Below are 3,537 nucleotides of genomic sequence, written 5' to 3'. Positions count from 1 at the left end.
TGGATCCTGCCTAAAAGTAGATTAACAGAAAGAGGTTTACCTGTCTCACTGGCTACGAAAAGGCTTTTGACTGTGTGGATGATAACAAATAATGGATAACACTGCACAGAATGGGAATTCCAGAACATTTCATTGTGTTCACAGATCTGTACACAAACCAAGAGGCAGTCCCTCAAACAGATCAGGGAGTGTGGCATGGTGTAAAATCAGGAAAGGTGGGCATCACCATTCTTATCCCATCTGTATGCTGAGCAAATGATCTAAGTGCAAATGATCGAAACTGTATTTTATGAGGAAGAACAGGCCATCAGGACGAGAGGAAGACTCATTAACAACTTGTACTAGCTGATGGCACACCTTGCTTGCTGAAAGAAAAGAGGACTTGAGCAACTTGCCGATGAAGCTCAAAGACGGCAGCTTTCAGTGTGGCTTACAGCTACACATAAAGAAAGCGAAAATCTCCGCAAATGGGCCAGTAAACTTCATCATACTAACTGGAGAAAGTAGCCGGTGATACGAAATGGAAATACTTAGTCATACTAAATGGGAAGATAATAAAGTGATCAAAGGTTTCATTTTCATAGGACCCGGAGTCAATGCCCATGGAAGCCGCAGTCAGGATCCTGAAGGATGGCCTGCATTGGGCAGATCTACTGCACAAGACCTCTCCAAACTGTTGAAAATTAAAGATGAAAGATGTCACTTGAGGACAAAGAGCATGCCTGACCCAAGCCAGGGTGTTTTCGATCATCTCATACACCTGGGAATGCTGGACGAGTAAAGAATACCATATAATTGATCATCGACTAAGGTTCTTGCTGAGATCCCTCTGCCCCACTTTCCCTCAGCCGTGCCCTTCTGAGAGATGAGTACTGCCCAAGACCCTACCACTGCTCACATGGCTGCCACTCACGTAAACCTGGGGGGCGGAGCTGTCCCGGTGGGAGTGGCGAGTCTCTCCTCTCTCGCCAGCGCCAGGAGCTACAAGCCTTCCTCCGTCTTCTGGAGGACAGTTTTCTCCAGCAGTTCCTCTCCCAAGACCCCTGTGTCCAGATCTCAGATAAGTACCTCCTGGCCATGGTATTGGTTTATTTCCAGCGCGCCCACTTGCAGCTCAGCGAGTACACCCAGAGAAACTTCTTCCTGGCACTGTATCTTGCCAATGACATGGAGGAGGACCTGGAGGGCCCAAAGTGTGAGATTTTCCCTTGGGCCCTCAGCGAAGGCTGGCGCCCTTGGGTGGCTGACTTCCTGCGCCAGAGGAACAAACTGTGGGCCCGGATGGATTTCCGCGCAGTTGTCAACCACCAGTGCTGCGAGGAGGTCATGGCGAAGGTGCCGTCCCACTGGGCCTGGGCTCGGGAGCGTCGTCCCCACCACAGACGTGCTCAGAGGTGCTGCCCAGAGGCCGGAGTCTCCCTGCCTCGGGGTCCTGGGCTCTCTCCACCCCAGTGTTCTCTCTGTGGCCAGCCCCCACGCTGCCGCCATTACTACGCTTATCCGAGTGTCCCTCTCCAGCCCCTGGGGGCTACCGCCCTGCCATGCAGGCTTGTCTCACTGTGGCCGCAAAACCTAGGGGCCGGGACTTCCTCGTGGTCCCACCCACCCCACTATACCTGATTCCAGGCTCCTATAGCTTCCAACGTGAGTGGGCACAGGAGCTGGGAGGTAGGCAGGGGAGCCAGGAGTGGGGGGCAGGATGGGGAGGCAGGAGCTCCTGTCTGCTTGATCCTATGTCCCCTACCAAACAGGCTTCCTCTCTCAGCCCCACTCTGCCCTCTCTCCCCCCCCCCCCCAGTCCTTTCCTAGCTGTGGATCTGCCCTGGGCCCTGACATTCAGCAGGGCAAAGCGAGACCACCAGCTTGTCCACTGACCCTTCTTGCCACGAACTTCAGCCCCCTGGCCCGGTCTTTCTGGCCTCATGTTGGCAGTGCTGCCCACAACCCCAACGCTGTTATCTCATCTTGCAAATTGTACTCACTCTGGCCCTAGTCGGCTGGATTACATCCACTGTACATAGGCGCTGGCCTGGCTCCTTGACCCAGGGAAGGGGGGGGGCTTGGTGGGATATGGACACCATCACCCCCACCTCTGGGCCAGGCCAGTACAACAGCCTGGTATCATAGCCTTAGACCTCCATTTCCCCTCCACCACCACCATCACTCATGGATGCAGAGACCCGCACAGGGTGGGTGGACTCCAGCGAGGAGGACAGCCTGTGAGAGAGACCCTGGACCCGATTGAAAACACAACACAATGACAAAAATGATGTCAAGCTAGATGTGCCTACAGAGCCAAGTCTGCTTTGGAAGAAAACATGGTCCCCACTCCTCTTGCCTGCGATAAAATATAATGCAATAACATATAATACAACATTTCCTTCCCCCCAAGAGACAATGGGGACCCAGGAAAAAAAATACCATATAATTACTGGTACCTTTGAACTGAGATGTTGGCGAAGAATATAGAAAGTAACATGGACACTGCCAGAAGAACAAACACGTCTGTCCTGGAAGACGTACAGCCAGCATGCTCTTAGAAGTGAGCTCGACAAGACGTGTTATCAGGAGACACCAGTCCCTAAAGAAGGAGGACATCACCATTGGTAAAGTAGAGAGGTCAGTGAAAAAGAGGGAGACTGCCAAAGACATAGATGAGGACAGTGTCTGCAGCAATGGGCTGAAACATGGCAGTGATTGTGAGGGTGGCGAAAGACTGGGAAGGATGTCGTCCTACTGTGGATAAGGTTGCCATGAGCCAGAAGCTAACAACCACTTGTTCCAGAGGGGATGTTTAGGACACTGTAGCCTCTCATTCACTCTCGGGGTGACATGGTCCCAAAACTTCACTTCGTAAATGTCCACATGTCTGCATGGACTTTTCTTTTCCCCTCAGCTAGTTTATCCAATCTTCTGCCTATAATAGATTAAACAGACCTGCAGTAGGTGAGACTTAGGTCTTTTTGAATCTTTGTAATAAAACGTTGTTCCCAGTTCAAGGTAGGCACAGGTGCACTGAAGATCAGCAGTCAGGGAGGTATACCCAAGAAGCTTGGTAAACCCACATGGAAGTGGCCCCAGGAGGTTGGCAAGGGAGTCCATGTAAATGCATGCTTACCTCATTTATTGGGTAATCCAAGACTGCTAAGAACTATAGTTGACGATGTGTAAATCAGTGTCCTTGGGATGCAGCCGCCCAGTTCATGGCGATGAGATCTTGGCCTAGTTTGCGCTCCAGGGGCAGAGTTGAGCTCTTGTTATTGTTGTTGGTGTAGCAATTTTGACTTTGTATTGTGGATTGGGTGCAGGTTTTACAGAGCAGATCAGATTCACATGCAACAATTCACCTGCTTTATTTCATGCCATCGATGGCAAGCCCTCTCCCCCCATACATGTCACATAAGTGGTCCTCCCCATTTTTTATTTCCATGCCTCCTTTTTTTTCCCAACCCTTCCTGCCTTCTCAATTTTGTTTTGGGGAACATGATGCCCTTTGGGTACCAAATGGTTCATTATTCTGAGGAAGGAATGAGTGCC

At 51.0% G+C, this 3,537-nt stretch overlaps 1 pseudogene; it reads left to right on the top strand.

Moving 5' to 3' along the window:
* Positions 1–865: 865 nt before the first annotated feature.
* On the top strand, positions 866–1,620 carry LOC142431791 (speedy protein C pseudogene; annotated as a pseudogene).
* The last annotated feature ends 1,917 nt before the right edge of the window (positions 1,621–3,537 follow it).

The sequence above is a fragment of the Tenrec ecaudatus genome, chromosome 18 (assembly GCF_050624435.1).
Source record: "Tenrec ecaudatus isolate mTenEca1 chromosome 18, mTenEca1.hap1, whole genome shotgun sequence".
Lineage (NCBI taxonomy): Eukaryota > Metazoa > Chordata > Mammalia > Afrosoricida > Tenrecidae > Tenrec > Tenrec ecaudatus.
Note: the sequence above shows the minus strand (reverse complement) of the source record. Positions and strands in the feature narration are given on the sequence as shown.